General features: G+C 33.8%; 1 non-coding gene and 2 pseudogenes across 1 annotated transcript; 1 reads left to right on the top strand and 2 right to left on the bottom strand.

The window, feature by feature from the left end:
- Nucleotides 1–1543: 1543 nt before the first annotated feature.
- Nucleotides 1544–4404, bottom strand: LOC120142866 (annotated as a pseudogene).
- Nucleotides 4405–12645: 8241 nt separating this feature from the next.
- On the bottom strand, nucleotides 12646–15544 carry LOC120142865 (annotated as a pseudogene).
- A 4368-nt stretch (nucleotides 15545–19912) lies between these two features.
- LOC120142935 lies at nucleotides 19913–20108 on the top strand. Its single transcript, XR_005517898.1, has one exon. It is a non-coding gene; the product is annotated as a U2 spliceosomal RNA (small nuclear RNA).
- The last annotated feature ends 2033 nt before the right edge of the window (nucleotides 20109–22141 follow it).

The following is a 22141-nucleotide window of genomic DNA, read 5'->3' as shown; positions in this document are numbered from 1 at the left end:
TTTCTCCAAGGAATCGATCTTTTTAAAAACATATCGATCCTTTCTCTTGAAGGATCGATCCTTTTATGGTTAAAAACTTTGGGATCGATCCCTTTGGTCGAGGGATCAGTCTTTTTTCTGGGAATGGCTTGTTTAAGCTTGGGAATCACTCAAAAATCACCCTAAATGACATGGGTTGGTTTCTAAACTTATTCGAAAGCTTTAGTAAGTTATTTAGGATCATTAGACATCATTTGTAACATCCCAAACACCGAGTTAGTGACCAAATTATAAAATTTTATAATTTAGTGACTAAATTAGATAAATTAAAAAGTTTAAGGACTTAAGTGGAATATATTTGTGTAGGACTTAATAGTAAAGAAGGGTGAATGGAAGAGCAAAATGGTCATTTTACAAGTAAATGAATTAAAAATTTACCATATATATTTTATAAACACGTGGAGCCAAGGAGAAGATGATAAAAACGATTTCCAGAGAACTCTTCATCTTTCTTCCTCCTTCAGACGTAAACCCCATTTAACAAGGTAAGTTTCATATAAGTTGATTATTTATTGAAATTAAGCTTGGTTTAGATTCTTTAGGTAATACTTAAGCTCAAGGAAAGCTTAAGATTTCTTAAAACCAAAAGATGAGGAAGTTATGAAGAATTTAATATAAGAGGTTTCTTAGTGAAATTGTGAAATTGAGTTAGTAAATGGGTTTTGAGATTAAATTTGACTTGTCATCGATTAGATTAAGAAGTATAAAGTGTTAGAAATGAAATTAGAACATGTTGAAAATTTAGTAAAATTCTTGGTTTCAAGATTTATGATGAGATATTAAAGATAATGATGCGTTCTATGGATACACTACTAGAAAAGACCCCTTTAATGACGAGCAATGCACGTCATCTATGAGTGCAGATGTCACCTAAATTCGCGTCATTGAAGCCACCGACATAAATCTCAGATGACGTGCAATTGTGCGTCATAAATCTATGACGCGCATTTATGACACGCATTTATGATGCTCATTTATGATGCACATTTATGACGATCATTGCGCGTCATTGAAGCCCCCGTCATAAATGAAGATGATACACATTTGTGTGTCATATATTTATGACACACATTTATGACTTATATTGCGTGTCATTGAAACCCCCGTCATAAATGAAGATGACACACATTCGTGTGTCGTGATTGTATTTCGTAAAATATATATATATATATATTGTAGATTGACAAATAATCAAACTAAATCACATTTAATGCCTCATAATACTAAATATAAATCATATTATATATAAGCAATCCATTTGCATACAATATATTCACATTAAGTTATCAAAAATATTGTAATCATATGTCGATACAAAATATCATGGCATAATAAAGTTTGTCAAATAAAAAGTGCACTAGGAACGATCATCAAATTGTACATTGTAGATAAGTTCAATTATTAAGTCAATCAATTTGGAGACATGAGACGTTTGATTTATAACTAGTTATGCAACCTCGAATACAGAGTTCAGAACATTCTCTTTCAAGGAACATAAACTTGTTTATAGCTTGATTGCAGAAGCCAAACGTAGAATTGTAGCTTCACCCCATGGACGACCTATTAGTTGTAAACCTATGAGAAGTCCTTGTTTGTTATAACCAACCTGGAATAAGCATAAGAAGAAAGAAAATGAGTCACAAGTTCTGATAGTTTCATTACAACAGTTTTGGGTATTCTTTACGGTAGAACATGATCAACTCCACCCTTTTAGCCGATTTATGTTTCCAGATCCAGAGAGAACATAAAGTTTAATTAGTTTGGAAAAAGAAACCCAAGCTATAGAGTTACCAGGGGTAGTTTGAATTTGACTCAACAGCTTGTCTTGCTCCCTACTATGCAGTAAGCCATAATCAAATCTAACAAAATGTACGATTGAATTTGGGACCTCAAGTAAGAAGGCTGTGCTCGGACACTAAATTTTCAAATCCAAGAGGCCAAGACTTTCTCAAGCATTCCTTTGCTCAAAGATAGCAAAGGAAACCACTCCAAGGTTTCTTGGATCCTTGACTAAAAATAAGTAGTTCAAGTGAGAAGTTCGAATTCTTAGCAGCAAAAGCTGTATGAAAAACAGATGTTCCTGTAAGTATACCAAACTGGTCTGCTCCATAATAGAATTATTAAATTCGTGTTTTGACCCCTTTCTCTTATTAATTGTTAATTTAATATATAATCAAAGAGGAAAGAAATGCATGTCACTTACAAGGACAGTAAGGGCAAGAAGACCAAGAAAATTACCAGCAATAATGAACCGCATAAGGTAACCTATAAAAAAGTGAACCGCAGTACAAAAGATAAAAAGAGTAACCTCATATGTCACTCTGTATGATGATGTCAAGTTATGTTACTCCAACTAGGGTGCAAGTGTCAAGTATCTGTCCAAAGCAAGTTTTAAGATTTTCAGTGTTTGGAGAATCATCTCCCCATACCCTTGTCTGGATATGCATGTATGGGAGTTGGATATGGTTATTTCAAGAAAAATGAAGAGTTGAAGCAACATGCATGAAAAACCTATAACCTGTATGTCTGACTCTCCTTTTTCCAGAGCACTAGGTGGTATTTTTGGTGCTGCATTCTGTTGTGCCCCCCAAAACAAAGAAGAAAAGAGTAATTTAGTGCAAATGTTACAGAAAGAAATTAAGTGGAACTTAGTGCAAAGATCAGTGCAATAAAATGTTATTATATTGTAAATGACATAAACAATACTTGAAAAGGTAATAAATTTTACAACCTCAACCATCTGTTCCTAGGGCAGCAGAACATAGTCCAGAAGCTATAATTGCTGCATGACCAGATGAGGATCCACATGTATATCTTTCGTGTGCGTGAGGGTTTCTGGTTGTTCTATACCCCAATACATTTATAAGTTAAACACACACACACACACACATGTATATATGAGATAAGTTTTAGAAATTTGGTGTTTAATTATTCTAGCCATAAAAGATACATACAAACCACTCATAAAACATTACTGAAGTATCATATTGAACAATGTGTCTTTTATACATATGAAGAACTACAAATTTACCGATAATTTGGATTATTTCCGGTTGTGCCCAAGCCAAATTCATGCATGCTGGCCTTTCCAATAAGAATCACACCACAGCTCCACAATCATGAGACACTAACCCCATACTTCTCAACAGACCGAACTCACCTGTCATAAAATATATATATATATTCTAGTATGTCTTTCCTGCCACTAAAAAGGGAAAAACAATAGGAAACATACTTTTAGAAAATAATTGCTGAGCTTATTTACCCTAAGTTAGATAAGGAGTGTAATCTATATCATCCTTGATTGCCATGAAAATTCCATCCAAAATTGACAATGGATTTATTGCATGACTCACATAAATTTTTTTATTTTAATTTATTAACTTTCTAATTCTACTATAGATGGGGAATCTTATGGTAACCGTAATATGTGGATGAGAAAGCTTTACAACCAAAATACCTTCTTCAAACATGTGTTGAAGCTGCAACTTACTTTCTTATATCCTCAGCCTTAAATGAGATCAACAATGGTGTTGGGGGCTTATGATAGTTACACCCCTCAATTACTGAGATGATTTGTTCCGCTACCTATAAACCAAATGTAAGAATACTTAGCTAGATGATAAAATCAGTGTTTGGTAAATGAGAAAATAAAAGAAACCAAAAAGAGAGAATTTTCATTATAATTGATTTAGAACAAAAACAATTCTCTAGTATTTAATGGTGACTTAGAAGGTGTCACAAGTTTCGATCTATAAGCATAATCACGAATCATTCAATACCGGAATGATGTAAGCGAATCCCCCCCAGCAACTAGCAGGATCATAATGGGGGAGACACTTTAAGGAAGATCCAACTCGGTCTATAGGTTTTCTTTCTTCATCCACAATGACTACAGAAGGTTCTGCTTCTATTTGATATTACACAAACAATCAGGTAGCTGTGAAAGTTCACAAAATAGTGATATGCATGAAAGTCAATTGGTATGTTTCTTGCTTGGTTCCTCATTTCTCATTCTTAGAGTTATCAAAATAAACCAACAAGTTACCATTAAAAGCATGTCAATGGCAATCTTGGAGCTCCCAAGTTCAGATTTTGTTACTATCAAATTACTATTTCCAAATTACTCATCATGTCAAATTAATGTCCATAGCTTAGACATTGAAACATGGTACACTTATCATCAAAGTATAGAAGTTTCTTCTAAAATCACAATGAAACATATACCAAAACAGTGAAAAAAATGGTAATGGAATAAACCTTGAGGAGGGAATTCAGGTTTAAACATGGGTTTTTTTGGAATCTCAGTTTTCTGCAACATCTGCAAAAACCAAACATGAAAATCACTATTAAAATTTTCTTGATAATAGACTCGTATTTTAAACTGAGTAACAAATATATAGCCAAAACAAAGAGGAAACTTACAAAATAAACAACAACAAGAAGAAGAAGGTCGATTCGTATGTTTAAAGTTAAAAATGCAACTAAACAGAAAACCAAAGAAAATAAATCGTACCGGTATTAGCGAATAAGAGAGTGGGATCATTGTGAGGACGAGGCGGAGGGAGAGACGGTGGCGCGGTGGAAGAGACGACACACAATTAAAAAGTGTACTCTGTGTTTTTGTAAATTTTTTGGATTATGACTATTAAATATGACACACATTATTGTAAGTCATAAATCATTCAGATTTTAAGAAACATGACTTTTTTTATGACTCATTTTTTGCAAGTCATAAATTAGCGTGTGTCATCGTTCGTTTGTCATTAAAGGTATATTTTCTTGTAGTGATATAAGATGTTTTGAGTAAGTGTAGTTTAGTTTAATGGCATGAAAGGAGTTCAAAATGAAAGGTTTAGGTAGGTATAGGTAAATTTTCGGGTTAAAGGAGTGAATTCTGGGCAAGTACCGATACAATTTTTTAGAAGGGAATTCCAGAACCGGAAAAAGGTATCGATACTGCAGCATAGTATCGATACCACAGTAAGGGAGTAACGGTACCATACCTTGGGTACAGATACTATTTAAAGTAAAAATATGAATTAAGTACCTCTTTTAGCTTAGATTATTATTGATCGATTCATAATGTTTAGAATTCTAATAATCGTATCAAATGCACATTTGAGTAGATATCGAACACAAGCAAGTTCTGAAACAGTCGAAAAGTTAAGATCGGTCGAGAGAAAGAAACCGAGTTATAGGAGTTGATTGGACTAAGTGAGGCTAAGGTGAGTGCATACTATATTATATAGTGTTTTATGGAAATAAGACTTGTGATAAGTCTATTTCCTATGTTGATTTCATGGTTCCATAGTTATAAGCATATAGATGTCATGATTATTATGAGTCCATGCATAAGTGGTATATGTTTATATGTTATGATATATGTTACATGATCTATATGAATTAAGAGAACAAAACATAAGTTACATGATACGATATAAGTAGTTATATGCACATGTGATATATGTTATGAGAAAGGACCTATGGGATTACATGAGAAATGATATGAGTTATATGAGTACTTGTATATGTGATGATTTGGTTGAATATGTGAAACATATAAATGGTAAAGCCCATGTTATATGATATGAGAGTTGTGGGTATAATTGGTATGCCAAGAGTTGAGGGTTCTACGAGGTCCTTCGGGACATATATGTGGTCATTCGGGATAATTCTACGAGGTCCTTCGGGACAATTTTATATGGTACTCAGTGCAAATTTATACGAGTTATGGTGATAGCATTTGTGAACAACCTCAATGCACTCACATACCTCATGTTCTCAGTAATGTACATGGGCTAATAAAAGATATAATATGAAATGATATTGAATAATGTGATAGGTTATGATTATTAAATGCATGTCTATGTATGTTTTTGTTAAAAAGATAGATGATTATTGTCATTTTACTTTAATATTATTGAATTGCATGTTCATGACTTAGGTATTGCTTTATTGTATTATATGCCTCACTAAGTTTATGACTTAACGTGTAAGTGTTTCACACGTAGGTACCAAGAAGCAGGAAGATCAGAGTTAGGCGCTATCAAGGTAGCATATCTTTTAAAGAAGATCAGATCAGAAGTGATTCAAACATTATGTCATTTTGTTATATGAATTATGTTGACATGTAATGAAAGTTTCAATCACATATGCTCTGATCGATTTTGTAAATAATTTTTTATTATATCTATGTAAATTATTTCACTTTTATTTTAATGAAAGTTTAAATTTTCAACAATTTTATAAGAGTAAACGTTTTGAAAAGTCAATGTGACACCTCAGATTCATATCCAACCTCCCCTATTTGTAATGGTACAGGAAAAAAATCTAGTACATTAGAATACAAATGCTAAGGAACCTAAAACTCAAAAGCTTGAGGTTTATAATGTTCAAGGGCTAGGAATACTGATGCTAGAATATTTACATCTTCCTTTGATTTGGTCGGTTGTTGTATATAGGCCAATTACCTAGCTTCATTAAATCACGAGGAAACATAATTGGAAGTTGCATGCGATAGAGCCTTTCTACAGAAATTAGATGGGTACTGTTGAACTCCTATAGCTGGATATGCTTGCAAAGACGAGGATGACAGTTGCATATTTAAAGGACTTGTAGCTTCTCTTGATAAAACACTTGGTACGTCCATACACTTGGAATATTTCCCCGATTTCTCTTTTATCTTCTGTCTACTGAGAATACCATCATTTGTTTATAAGAATATGTATGTTGCAGTTCCTGAAACATCAAGGAAGGGCTCATATATCTTCAAAGACATGGTTTCGACGGGGAAGGATGTCGGTGAAGAACTTCTTTCTAGAGCGGGTCCAGGCTTCTTTGATTCTTGAGTACTTTATGAATAATCAAGGGTTTGGGTTCATTCATTTTCCTGAGCTTTTATTGGTTACAATATATGGATAGGTAGCATTTTCATTCTTTCCAAGCTCAGCCATGTAGATTTTTCCTACAATTACCATTTACATGTTGAAACAGAAGATCCAAATTGGCACCCTTTTCTTTTCCAAGTTTAACACTTGCTTTTGGGTGCATCATGAGAGTGGTCATGTAATTCATGGGTTCATTTTAACACAATATAACTTGATTTTGGCTTGTGAACTTCAATTGCCATCTTCTGCCAATTCAATATGGATTGTTTCCTTATGTACCATGTATATCGATGTGTTTTGGTTTTACAATGCTTGCATGGATGCGGAGGATACGCAGTCTCAGGTCTGAGAGTCCGAAACATATATTTTAGGTGCTCCTGTGTTTTGGTTTGGAATGATTCTTGCCTACAAAATGTATCTGACAAAGATATTGATCAAGAAGTATTTTTGAAATTCTGTTGTACTCTAGTTGGTTAGGAAACTTGGTCATCATCTCGGAAACGAATGTTTTGGATTTTTTTCTGGCCTGGTTGGTTTATCGATGATGTATTTATTACACTCTATTGGTATGGTTGATGCTTCACCATAATGTCTTTTTGGGGGATTTTCAGGTTGCTTGTCCAATATTTTTGTGTTTGAAATTGGTCGATGTTTGACATAATCATTTCTCAAGAACCTCTTCAATCTACAAAATTTAATACAATTACAGATATCAATGTAATTACTTCTCGGGAGCCATCTCTAATCTATCGGTTTTCAAAATAATTACGAACTTTGATACAATCATCACTTGGAAACCGGAGCTTCATGCAAGTCGAAGTCAGTTCTCATAAAAATTTCATGAGCAATTATGTCACATGCAAGACAAAAAATAGTCTACGTTAACCAGAGATTCGTTTTTAAGGGCTCGGGAGTCGGCTACACGTGAGGAAGGGTAAGTTACCCCACAACGCCCAAACTTGATACCTTGTCACTTATTCGTTGTCGTAATGGTAGAATTTTTAAATTTGAGTCGAAACTTAAAATATGATCATTTTTATTGAACAACAACTAATTTATTTCGAATTGCTTTTTTTGTTTATAAAAGAACTTTCACTATTTCGAGAAGAGATAACGGGATTCGTACATCCTCCAATGGAAACTTTATCCTATCTCTCTCTTTCTCTATACAAGAATGTTCCCTTTCTTTATTTAGAACCATACATTGAACTTGACTCGAATATAAATATAGTCAAATAAAACGACGTACCAGAAACATAGGCATTGTCGTTATTAATAAAATAATGATTTAATTATTGTTCTTTTTATCAAAACATACTCAATTTATCTCAAGTTCGCTTTTCACTCGAATTTCGTCTTCAATCTTGCTACTTCCAACAAATTGTACTTTTTACGCCCATTCTACGATAAGTGTTCTTGAAAATATTTGAACAAGGACAAGAAACTATTATCAAATAAAATAAGATTTTTATAATAATTTTAAAAAACATTAATTTAGAAGAAAGTAAAATAAAATAAAATATATACATAAATACATAAGGTTCAAAGCATGTTAAATAAATATACATATGAAAGGACTACAAAATATATAAACAACATAACAAGTACTAAATATGTAATTAACCCAAAAAATCTCATATTCAAACCAAAGGTTGTGACTAAATTAAATACATAATTAAATATTTTGAAGTTTAATATCAATCTCAAATCAGAACAAAATCAGAATAGAAGAGATAACACCCTGAATAGCAAAACAGCGTACATCAGCCAATGAGCAAATCAAATAGAAGAGATAACAACCTGTTTTTGCCAATAACCATCTATCATTTTCGTCAAGATATTAAATTGTGATATACTATCATAATATATAACAACAATTATATAACGATAACGGTATTACCTAAAATCGTTGTTGTATGATCGCGAATCACTATACTCTCAACAACTATAATATCATCTGTTATAATCACACATATAACTAAAAATACGACCACAACCGTAATTTAATCCTGATTTTTGTATCACATTTCTTCTCCGAAACACTCTTACACTCATCATGTCTTGTGTGCAGTGGAACAAGTTAAAAATAGTAAAAACTAGAGGTCCATGGATAGTTCATAGAACCACCAAAAATGGTGGAATGGTGACCAGTTACCGATTCCTCTCCGATGACGACCGATAAAAGAATAAGCAAAGGGAGAGCCATGGAGAGTCAAGCTACGGACCTGCCAACGGAAAATATCCGAAGGCTGAGCTTATAAAGCAGTATAATCGCTAATCTAGAGAAGCATATGAATTTCATACACATAAGCATGCTTAAGACAGGATACTAAGTAGTAGGTACAAGCATGATTCCAATTAGTGCTACCTACGTAAGGTCTTCCAGTTCTATCTCTCGAATCTACGCCTCATACTTCCCTTAGTCTTCGCTAAGGGCCTCGCCATGAGTATACAAGTACTAAGTCTCTAACCTCATTATCATCCTATAATGCATCAACATGCCAAACACAATGACGATACCCAATATCGCAGAGACGTCTATACTATCACTCAACAATAAGTAAGAATCGTGGTGTAGCCCGGGGTCACATAGCATCACGAAACTCACACCTCTGTTTGCTTAATAAATGTACCTTGGGTAGACCTGGGTCACACAACATCAACATCTCCCAAGTATCTTAGGCGAGGTCCGGGTCACATAGCATCGATACCTTCCAAGTATCTCAGGCGAGGTCCGGGTCACATAGCATCTGCACCTCCTAATACCTTAGGCTATGTCCGGGTCACATAGCATCGACACCTTGCCTGGCTAGTCTACTCCTCTTGAGTACTCGGAATGTGTTTGGGTCACATAGCATCAAAACCACGTTCAACTAGCGACTAAAGTGCATCTTGCACTGACTTGGATATATTCGGATATCCTATGCACACATTACGATCTTCCTACTGCTAAAGTTACTAAGGTGTCCTCATCGTTTCCCGAACGACACACAAGGGAATAAGTCTTATGGAATCTTACCTCATAAGGCTTTTATGGTTATCACACAATTAATATTATTATCTCATTGTTATTATAAGGCTTTCATCTAGAGCTAAGCCTTAACACACGTCAACTGATTTCACACGGCACCAGGCGAAGTAGCTCGATCATTCTCTACTGAACTTATCAAAGTCAGCTGAGGTCATATCCTCTCCACCTGAGACTATCCCGCTCATCCTCTCGCCTAGGATGTTATTGGAGGGGTATTATTTATTTTATGGTATTTTACTCATTTCTACCTCCAGAGAGGTATCTAAGCATTTCACACTTTCCCGGTGATTATGATATTTGCAGTACACTGACTGATCCACTAGTTAGCCCGATACCTGAATCGGGCTCGTAACTAAGTAACAACACTCCTAACGCTCTTATCATAATTCTCCCAATACCCCTTGAAGTAGTGGAACGACTTATCCATTTTCGGTTCATTGATAATCTCTAACCACCACGCTATTCGTCGATATTGACTTTGACATGTTTATCTTACTGCTCATCGGTTATCTCATGTACTGATCCTCAATCCCAACCATTTGTATAAGTTCTCGATTGAAAATACTCTAGTGTATTACGCTTAATATGGATACACCCGGTGTAACCTACTCCTACGAGTGTTTTTAGGTATATTGGGTTATTTATATCCCTCACTGACTATGTATTACTTAATACATATCGTCCTTAGATCTTACAAACCTTAAATGGGTCAAAAGAACATTCAACAACACTTAGGACCTTTTATGAATACAAATCCATCCTCTTCATCGAGCAAAACAGAGAAGGGATCGATCCTTTATATCGATGGGTCGATCATTTTCTCTAAGGGATCGATCTTTTTGAAAACAGATCAATCCTTTCTCTTGAAGGATCGATCCTTTTATGGTTAGAAACTTTGGGATCGATCCCTTTGGTCGAGGGATCGGTCTTTTTTCTGGGAATGACTTGTTTAAGCTTGGGAATCTCTCAAAAATCACCCTAAATGACATGGGTTGGTTTCTAAACTTATTCAAATGCTTTAGTAAGTTATTTAGGATCATTAGACATCATTTGTAACATCCCAAACACCGGGTCAGTGACCAAATTGTAAAATTTTACAATTTAGTGACTAAATTAGATAAATTAAAAAGTTTAGGGACTTAAGTGGAATATATTTGTGTAGGACTTAATAGTAAAGAAGGGTGAATGGAAGAGCAAAATGGTCATTTTGCAAGTAAATGAATTAAAAATTTACCATATATATTTTATAAACACGTGGAGCCAAGGAGAAGATGAGAAAAAGATTTTCAGAGAACTCTTCATCTTTCTTCCTCCTTCAGTCGTAAACCCCATTTAACAAGGTGAGTTTCATATAAGTTGATTATTTATTGAAATTAAGCTTGGTTTAGATTCTTTAGGTAAATCTTAAGCTCAAGGAAAGCTTAAGATTTCTTAAAACCAAAAGATGATGAAGTTATGAAGAATTTAATATAAGAGGTTTTTTAGTGAAATTGTGAAATGGAGTTAGTAAATGGGTTTTGAGATTAAATTTGACTTGTTATTGGTTAGATTAAGAAGTATAAAGTGTTAGAAATGAAATTAGAATATGTTGAAAATTTAGTAAAATTCTTAGTTTCAAGATTTATGATGAGATATTAAAGATGATGATGCGTTATATGGATACACTACTAGAAAAAACCCCTTTAATGACGCGCAATGCGCGTCATCTATGAGTGCAGATGTCACCCAAATTCGTGTTATTGAAGCCACCGACATAAATCTCAGATGACGTGCAATTGTGCGTCATAAATCTATGACGCGCATTTATGACACACATTTATGATGCTCATTTATGATGCACATTTATGACGATCATTGCGCGTCATTGAAGCCCCCGTCATAAATGAAGATGACACACATTTGTGTGTCATATATTTATGACTTATATTGCATGTCATTGAATCCCCCGTCATAAATGAAGATGACACACATTCGTGTGTCGTGATTGTATTTCGTAAATTATATATATATATATATTTTAGATTGACAAATAATCAAACTAAATCGCATTTAATGCCTCATAATACTAAATATACATCATATTATATATAAGCAATCCATTTGCATACAATATATTCACATTAAGTTATCAAAAATATTGTAATCATATGTCGATACAAAATATCATGGCATAATAAAGTTTGTCAAATAAAAAGTGCACTAGGAACGATCATCAAATTGTACATTGCAAATAAGTTCAATTATCAAGTCAATATATTTTTATCAAGAAAATTTGCAATTTGATCATAGAGAAAGGAAAGGCGCTCAAAATGAACATGTCCGCTGATATTATGGAAATCAAAGTGAATATATCTGCAATATCACAGGTTATTGCATAAAAATAACAAAAACAAAGGCATGGTTTGCCAGAATTATAGCAGACATAGCTTATTCATACATCAAATAAGATAACGATGTTTAGAGACGCATCGTTATTGGTGATTCTGAAGAGACAACATAAGGATCTGCAATATAACATAGTCCATGAAGGCTGTTACTTGGCCTTTGAGATGTCATAGAATGAAGCAGGTGTCTTCCTGGATTTGATACAAAGTTCCTGGAAACATAAGACATTTGATTTATAACTAGTTATGCAACCTCGAATACAGAGTTCAGAACATTCTCTTTCAAGGAACATAAACTTGTTTATAGCTCGATTGCAGAAGCCAAACGTAGAATTGTAGCTTCACCCCATGGACGACCTATTAGTTGTAAACCTATGGGAAGTCCTTGTTTGTTATAACCAACCTGGAATAAGCATAAGAAGAAAGAAAATGAGCCACAAGTTCTGATAGTTTCATTACAACAGTTTTGGGTATTCTTTACGGTAGAACAGGATCAACTCTACCCTTTTAGCCGATTTATGTTTCCAGGTCCAGAGAGAACATTAAGTTTAATTAGTTTGGAAAAAGAAACCCAAGCTATAGAGTTACCAGGGGTAGTTTGAATTTAACTCAACAACTTGTCTTGCTCCCTACTATGTAGCAAGCCATAATCAAATCTAACAAAATGTACGATTAAATTTGGGACCTTAAGTAAGAAGGCTATGCTCGGACACTAAATTTTCAAATCCAAGAGGCCAAGACTTTCTCAAGCATTCCTTTGCTCAAGGATAGCAAAGGAAACCACTCCAAGGTTTCTTGGATCATTGACTAAAAATAAGTAGTTCAAGTGAGAAGTTCGAATTCTTAGCAGCAAAAGCTATATGAAAAACAGATGTTCCTGTAAGTATACCAAATTGGTCTGCTCCATAATAAAATTATTAAATTCGTTTTTTGACCCCTTTCTCTTACCAATTGTTAATTTAATATATAATCAAAGAGGAAAGAAATGCATGTCACTTACAACGACAGTAAGGGCAAGAAGACCAAGAAGATTACCAGCAATAATGAACCGCATAAGGTAACCTATAAAAAAGTGAACCGCAGTATAAAAGATAAAAAGAGTAAGCTCATATGTCACTCTGTATGATGATGTCAAGTTATGTTACTCCAAATAGGGTGCGAGTGTCAAGTATGAGTATGTGTCCAAAGCAAGTTTTAAGATTTTTAGTGTTTGGAGAATCATCTCCCCATACCCTTGTATGGATATGCATGTATGGGAGTTGGATATGGTTATTTCAAGAAAAATGAAGAGTTGAAGCAACATGCATGAAAAACCTATAACCTGCATGTCTGACTCTCCTTTTTCCAGAGCACTAGGTGGTATTTTTGGTGCTGTCATGTTGTTGTGCCCCCCAAAACAAAGAAGAAAATAGTAATTTAGTGCAAAGATTACTGAAAGAAATTAAGTGTAACTTAGTGCAAAGGTTACAGAAAGAAATTAAATGGAACTTAGTGCAAAGATTAGTGCAATAAAATGTTATTATATTGTAAATGACATAAACAATACTTGAAAAGGTAATAAATTTTACAACCTCAACCATCTGTTCCTAGGGTAGCAGAACATAGTCCAGAAGCTACAATTGTTGCATGAGCAGATGAGGATCCACATGTATATCTTTCGTGTGCATGAGGGTTTCTGGTTGTTCTATACCCCAATACATTTACAAGTTAAACACACACACACACACATGTATATATGAGATAAGTTTTAGAAATTTGGTGTTTAATTATACTAGCCATAAAAGATACATACAAACCACTCATAAAACATTACTGAAGTATCATATTGAACAATGTGTCTTTTATACATATGAAGAACTACAAATTTACCCATAATTTGGATTGTTTCCGGTTGTACCCAAGCCAAATTCATGCATGCTGGCCTTTCCAATAAGAATCACACCACAGCTCCGCAATCTTGAGACACTAACCCCATACTTCTCAACAGACCGAACTCACCTGTCATAAAATATATATATTCTAGTCTGTCTTTCCTGACACTAAAAAGGGAAAAACAATAGGAAACATTCTTTTAGAAAATAATTGCTGAGCTTATTTACCCTAAGTTGGATAAGAAGTGCAATCTATATCATCCTTGATTGCCATGAAAATTCCATCCAAAATTGACAATGGATTTATTGCATGACTCACATAATTTTTTTTATTTTAATTTATTGACTTTCTAATTCTACTATAGATGGGGAATCTTATGGTAACCGTAATATGTGGATGAGAAAGCTTTACAACCAAAATACCTTCTTCAAACATGTGTTGAAGCTACAACTTACTTTCTTATATCCTCGGCCTTAAATGAGATCAACAATGGTGTTGGGGGCTTATGATAGTTACACCCCTCAATTACTGAGATGATTTGTTCCGCTACCTATAAACCAAATGTAAGAATACTTAGCTAGATGATAAAATTAGTGTTTGGTAACTGAGAAAATAAAAGAAACCAAAAAGAGAGAATTTTCATTATAATTGATTTAGAACAAAAATAATTCTTTAGCATTTAATAGTGACTTAGAAGGTGTCACAAGTTTCGATCTATAATTATAATCACGAATCATCCAATACCGGAATTATGTAAGCGAATCCCCACTCCAGCAACTAGCAGGATCATAATGGGGGAGACATTTTAAGGCAGATCCAACTCGGTCTATAGGTTTTCTTTCTTTATCCACAATGACTACAGAAGGTTCTGCTTCTGTTTGATATCATACAAACAATCAACTAGCTGTGAAAGTTCACAAAATAGTGATATGTATGAAAGTCAATTGGTATGTTTCTTTTTTGGTTCATCATTTCTCATTCTTAGAGTTATCAAAATAAACCAACAAGTTACCATTAAAAGCATGTCAATGGAAATCTTGGAGCTCCCAAGTTCAGATTTTGTTACTGTCCAATTACTATTTCCAAATTACTCATCATGTCAAATTAATGTCCATAGCTTAGACATTGAAACCTGGTACACTTATCATCAAAGAATAGAAGTTTCTTCTAAAATTACAATGAAACAGATACCAAAACAATGAAAAAAGGGTAATGGAATAAACCTTGAGGAGGGAATTCAGGTTTAAACATGGGTTTTTTTGGAATCTCAGTTTTCTGCAACATCTGCAAAAACCAAACATGAAAATCACCATTAAAATTTTCTTGATAATAGACTCGTATTTTAAACTGAGTAACAAATATATAGCCAAAACAAAGAGGAAACTTACAAAATAAACAACAACAACAAGAAGAAGGTCGATTCGTATGTTTAAAGTTGAAAATGCAACTAAACAGAAAACCAAAGAAAATAAATCGTACCGGTATTAGTGAATAAGATAGTGGGATCATTGTGAGGACGAGGTGGAGGGAGAGACGGCGGCGCGGTGGAAGAGACGACACACAATTAAAAAGTGTACTATGTGTTTTTGTAAATTTTTTGGATTATGACTATTAAATATGACACACAGTATTGTAATTCATAAATCATTCAGATTTTAAGACACATGACATTTTTTATGACACATTTTTTGCAAGTCATAAATTAGCGTGTGTCATCGTTCGTTTGTCATTAAAGGTATATTTTCTTGTAGTGATATAAGATGTTTTGAGTAAGTGTAGTTTAGTTGAATGGCATGAAAGGAGTTCAAAATGAAAGGTTTAGGTAGGTATTGGTAAATTTTCGGGAAGTGAATTCTGGACAAGGAGTATCAGAATTGTTCATCCAATACCGATACTTCAAAGAGAAAAACGGATGATATTTGGGTAAGAGTATCGATACTGGATGGACAATATCGATGTTATAAGCTAAAAGTTGATAATTTATTCAAGGGGTATTGATACTGAAGTAGTATCGATACCAATAATATCGATACCATTATGCAAGTACCGATAAGATTTTTTAGAAGGGAATTCCAGAACTGGAAAAAGGTATCGATACTGCAGCATGGTATCGATACTGCAGCATAGTATCGATACCACAATAAGGGAGTAACGGTACCATACCTTGGGTACATATACTATTTAAAGTAAAAATATGAATTAAGTACCTCTTTTAGCTTAGATTATTATTGATCGATTCATAATGTTTAGAATTCTAATAATCGTATCAAATGCACATTTGTGTAGATATCGAACATAAGCAAGTTCTGAAACAGTCGAAGAGTTAAGATCGATCGAGAGAAAGAAACAGAGTTATAGGAGTTGATTGGACTAAGTGAGGCTAAGGTGAGTGCATACTATATTATATAGTGTTTTATGGAAATAAGACTTGTGATAAGTCTATTTCCTATGTTGATTTCATGGTTCTATAGTTATAAGCATATAAATGTCATGATTATTATGAGTCCATGCATAAGTGGTATATGTTTATATGTTATGATATATGTTACGTGATCTATATGAATTAAGAGAACATAACATAAGTTACATGATACGATATAAGTAGTTATATGCACATGTGATATATGTTATGAGAAAGGACCTATGGATTACATGAGAAATGATATGAGTTATATGAGTACCTGTATATGTGATGATTTGGTTGAATATGTGAAACATATAAATGGTAAAGCCCATGTTATATGATATGAGAGTTGTGGGTATAATTGGTATGCCAAGAGTTGAGGGTTCTACGAGGTCCTTCGGGACATATATGTGGTCATTCGGGACAATTCTACGAGGTCCTTCGGGACAATTTTATATGGTACTCAGTGCAAATTTATACGAGCTGTGGTGATAGCATTTGTGCACAACCTCAATGCACTCACATACCTCATGTTCTCAGTAATGTACATGGGCTAATAAAAGATATAATATGAAATGATATTGAATAATGTGATAGGTTATGATTATTAAATGCATGTCTATGTATGTTTTTGTTAAGAAGATAGATGATTATTGTCATTTTACTTTAATATTATTGAATTGCATGTTCATGACTTAAGTATTGCTTTATTGTATTATATGCCTCACTAAGTTTGTGACTTAACGTGTAAGTGTTTCACACGTAGGTACCAAGAAGGAGGAAGATCAGAGTTAGGCGCTATCAAGGTAGCATATCTTTTAAAGAAGATCAGATCAGAAGTGATTCAAACAGTATGTCATTTTGTTATATGAATTATGCTGGCATGTAATGAAAGTTTCAATCACATATGCTCTGATCGATTTTGTAAATATTTTTTATTATATCTATGTAATCACTTTTATTTTAATGAAAGTTTAAATTTTCAACAATTTTGTAAGAGTAAACGTTTTGAAAAGTCAATGTGACACCTCAGATTCGTATCCAACCTCCCCTATTTGTAATGGTACCGAAAAAAAATCTAGTACATTAGAATACAAATGCTAAGGAACCTAAAACTCAAAAGCTTGAGGTTTATAATGTTCAAGGGCTGGGAATACTGATGCTAGAATCTGTTATATCTTCCTTTGATTTGGTCGGTTGTTGTATATAGGCCAATTACCTAGCTTCATTAAATCACGAGAAAACGCAATTGGAAGTTGCATGCGATAGAGCCTTTCAACAGAAATTAGATGGGCCCTGTTGAACTCCTATAGCTGGATATGCTTGGAAAGACGAGGATGGCAGTTGCATATTTAAAGGACTTGTAGCTTCTCTTGATGAAACACGTGGTACGTCCATACACTTGGAACATTTCCCCGATTTCTCTTTTATCTTCTGTCTAATGAGAATACCATCATTTGTTTATACGAATATGTATGTTGCAGTTCCTGAAACATCAAGGAAGGGCATATATATCTTCAAAAACATGGTTTCGACGGGGAAGGATGCCAGTGAAGAACTTCTTTCTAGAGCGGGTCCAGGCTTCTTTGATTCTTGAGTAATTTATGAATAATCAAGGGTTTGGGTTCATTCATTTTCCTTAGCTTTTATTGGTTACAATATATGGATAGGTAGCATTTTCATTCTTTCCAAGCTCAGCCATGTAGATCTTTCCTACAATTACCATTTACATGTTGAAACAGAAGATCCAAATTGGCACCCTTTTCTTTTCCAAGTTTAACACTTGCTTTTGGGTGCATCATGAGAGTGGTCATGTAATTCCTGGGTTCATTTTAACAAAATATAACTTGATTTTGGCTTGTGAACTTCAATTGCCATCTTCTGCCAATTCAATATGGAATGTTTCCTTATGTACCATGTATATCGATGTGTTTTGGTTTTACAATGCTTGCATGGATGTGGAGGATACGCAAACATATATTTTAGGTGCTCCTGTGTTTTGGTTTGGAATGATTCTTGCCTACAAAATGTATCTGACAAAGATATTGATCAAGAAGTATTTTCGAAATTCTGTTGTACTCTAGTTGGTTAGGATACTCGGTCGTCGTCCCGGAAACGGAAGTTTTGGATTTTTGGATTTTTTTCCTGGTCTGGTTAGTTTGTCGATGATGTATTTATTACACTCTATTGGTATTGTTGATGCTTCACCATAATGTCTTTTTGGGGGATTTTCAGGTTGCTTGTCCAATATTTTTGTGTTTGAAATTGGTCGATGTTTGACATAATCATTTCTCAAGAACCATCTTCAATCTACAAAATTTAATACAATTACAGATATCAATGTAATTATTTCTCGGGAGCCATCTCTAATCTATCGGTTTTCAAAATAATTACGAACTTTGATACAATCATCACTTGAAACCGGCGCTTCATGCAAGACGAAATCAGTTCTCGTAAAAATTTCATGAGCAATTATGTCACGTGCAAAGGATACAACAATTCTCAAACAATGGATTATCAAACTTGAGAATTATTATTTACATCCGTATTGGTTCAACCACAATTATTATTTCATGATTAGCTTGATTATACTTGGAATGCTTCTTACTAAATTATTATAAGAAAGTATTAAAAACAACACAAATTATTCAATCTCGATTGTAGTCCAGTTGGTTAGGATACTCAGTTCTCACCTGAGAGACCTGGGTTCAAGTCTCGTCAACGGAATATATTTTTTTCTTTCAATTTCTATGCTTCAGAAGGCATCCAGATGGTAATTGTCAGATTGGTCAATCTTTAATCGAGCATTATGGATATTGGTTTGGTCTGAGAAATCAATTAATGACCATGGATCGTAACTGCTCTAGTTGAAGTGAAATGCTCCAAGCTCCTGTTATCAGCAGTTTCACACCCACACGCGGATGCCTTCACCGACGAGCACCACTCTTGCTTTTCATCCACTTAGGATTCACTTAACATTCTTAAGCGTTTAATCTGCAAAATGATAGTCTAGTATGATATGAGCCTGCATTTTATGTGAAGTTGATAACTTCATTATTTGCTTACGCAAATTGTTGCAATCATCATATGGAAGCTTATGAGTTGGATTGGAAGATCAAATCTCGAATTTCATGTGTTAGTTTCTGGATACAGGAAGAAAGAATTGGCTGTAAAATCAAAGGTGTTCATCCCTGAGTTTCTGAATATATTGCGTAATCCCACATGGTTTGAATACAAAGAAACGAGGGTAGGAAGGAGCTTATAAAAGGAGCCGGATTGGAGTTGAGAAGTCATACCTTTCTCGGCCTTTTGGCTAAGATCAAGTGTAGTATCTGTTCTTATCAGTTTAATATCTAATACGTGGGCCATCGGCCCACATGATATTAAATTTATTTTTTGAGGGGGAGTGTCCATCACAGTAGCTTGCTACTGGGACTCTCGAGCGTCGCCCAAGCGTTGCAATAAAGCTCGGGCCTGGCGCACCCCACCCAATTTTAGTTAAATATTATGTTACGGATGGCAAAGAAAATGTGCTTAATGGTTGATTCGGTGGTCTCTGTTATTGTTTCTGACGAAAGGATATATACCCCACATTTTTACAGGTATATTTCCACCGTGGGCACGATTAGGTTATAGATCCTATTCAATATTTCCAGCTCATACATTCGAAGGTAACCGTAACAATTATAATTTAATCTTCTTGAGTGTAATTATTAGGAGTGTTTAAATTAACTGTAACCGTTGATTGGCGTAAATGTTATATTTTACAGTTAATTAACTTTAACAAAAATCTTGTTTTCCAACACAAAATATGGAGAACATAAAGAATATGTCTAGAAACTAACACAGTTCATTATTAACATGAATAACAATGAAATTACAAGAGCGAAGGTCTCATATTTGTTTGTGTGTTTAGGTTCAGGGTTCTATAAGAATGTTCATTGTCGTTACTTTTTTAAAACAAATTCAGGATTATATAGATCGACTACCAAAAAACGTATTTTAAAACAATTTTAACTTTAAAAAAAGAAATTAAGAAAAATCATTTTAAAGACAAAAAATAGTCTACGTTAACCAGATATTCGTTTTTAAGGGCTCGGGAGTCTGTTACACGTGGGGAAGGGTAAGTTACCCCACAACGCCCAAACTTGATACCTTATCACTTATTCGTTGTCGTAATGGTAGAATTTGTAAATTTGAGTCGAAACTTAAAATATGATCATTTTTATTGAACAACGACTAATTTATTTCGAATTGCTTTTTTTTGTTTATAAAAGAACTTTCACTATTTCGAGAAGAGATAACGGGATTCGTACATCCTCCAATGGAAACTTTATCCTATCTCTCTTTCTCTATACAAGAATGATCCCTTTCTTTATTTAGAACCATACATTGAACTTGACTCGAATATAAATGTAGTCAAATAAAATGACGTACCAGAAACATAGGCATTGTCGTTATTAATAAAATAATGATTTAATTATTGTTTTTTTTATCAAAACATACTCAATTTATCTCAAGTTCGCTTTTCGCTCGAATTTCGTCTTCAATCGTGCTACTTCCAACAAATTGTACATTTTACGCCCATTCTACGACAAGTGTTCTTGAAAATATTTGAACAAGGACAAGAAACTATTATCAAATAAAATAAGATTTTATAATAATTTTAAAAAACATTAATTTAGAAGAAAGTAAAATAAAATAAAATATACATAAATACATAAGGTTCAAAGCATGTTAAATAAATATACATATGAAAGGATTAAAAAATATATAAACAACATAACAAGTACTAAATATGTAATTAACCCATAAAATCTCATATTCAAACCAAAGGCTGTGACTAAATTAAATACATAATTAAATATTTTGAAGTTTAATATCAATCTCAAATCACAACAAAATCAGAATAGAAGAGATAACACCCTGAATAGCAAAACAGCGTACATCAGCCAATGAGCAAATCAAAGAGAAGAGATAACAACCTGTTTTTGCCAATAACCATCTATCATTTTCGTCAAGATATTAAATTATGATATACTATCATAATATATAACAACAATTATATAACGATAATGGTATTACCTAAAATCGTTGTTGTATGATCGCGAATCACGATACTCGCAACAACTACAATATCATCTGTTATAATCACACATATAACTAAAAATACGACCACAACCGTAATTTAATCCTGATTTTTGTATCACATTTCTTCTCCGAAACACTCTTACACTCATCATGTCTTGTATGCAGTGGAACAAGTTAAAAATAGTAAAAACTAGAGGGCCATGGTTAGTTCATAGAACCACAAAAAATGGTGGAATGGTGACCAGTTACCGATTCCTCTCCGACGACGACCGATAAAAGAATAAGCAAAGGGAGAGCCATGGAGAGTCAAGCTACGGACCTGCCAACGGAAAATATCCGAAGGCTGAGCTTATAAAGCAGTATAATCGCTAATCTAGAGAAGCATATGAATTTCATACACACAAGCATGCTTAAGACATGATACTAAGCA

The sequence above is a fragment of the Hibiscus syriacus genome, unplaced genomic scaffold (genome assembly GCF_006381635.1).
Source record: "Hibiscus syriacus cultivar Baekdansim isolate YM2019G1 unplaced genomic scaffold, ASM638163v2 tig00110831_pilon, whole genome shotgun sequence".
Classification (NCBI taxonomy): Eukaryota; Viridiplantae; Streptophyta; class Magnoliopsida; order Malvales; family Malvaceae; genus Hibiscus; species Hibiscus syriacus.
This window is presented reverse-complemented; position numbering and strand designations above follow the sequence as displayed.